The following is a 617-nucleotide window of genomic DNA, read 5'->3' as shown; positions in this document are numbered from 1 at the left end:
AAATGAGGCCTGGCATATCACAGAACGGAGGAAACGACCTTGTATTCGACTGGCCACGTTCGAAACAGGATCCTGTTCATCGAAAGGGGTGTGGCGTACCGCAAAACAGAGGAAACGGACCTCCTACGGTCGAAATGGGGTCCTGTTGATCGGGAGGGGTGTGGCGTACCGCAAAACGGAGGAAACGGACCTCCTACGGTCGAAATAGGGGTCCTGTTGATCGGGAGGGGTGTGGCGTACCGCAAAACGGACGAAACGGACTTGTGTTGGAGCGCTACGGTCGAAACGGGGGTCATGTTCATCGGGAGGGGTGTGGCTCACCGCAAAATTGGACTCCACGGGATACTGTTCATCTCCACCGTCGACCTCCTCTAGCCTCCACGGGTTACTGTTCATCCACCGTCGACCTCCTCCAGCCTCCACCTGCGACTATTCATCCACGGGCTCCTATTCATCCAGCCTCCACCGCGCGCTACTCCATCAGCTACTGTTCAACCACCCCTCTCCATGGGCTCCTGTTCAACCACCCCTCCACGGGCTACTGTTCATCCACCCCTCCACCATCTACTGTTCATCCAGCCCTCCACGGGGTCGTCCTGTTCATCCAGCCCTTCACA

This window comes from Triticum dicoccoides, chromosome 6B (genome assembly GCF_002162155.2).
Source record: "Triticum dicoccoides isolate Atlit2015 ecotype Zavitan chromosome 6B, WEW_v2.0, whole genome shotgun sequence".
In the NCBI taxonomy this organism is placed as follows: domain Eukaryota; kingdom Viridiplantae; phylum Streptophyta; class Magnoliopsida; order Poales; family Poaceae; genus Triticum; species Triticum dicoccoides.
This window is presented reverse-complemented; position numbering follows the sequence as displayed.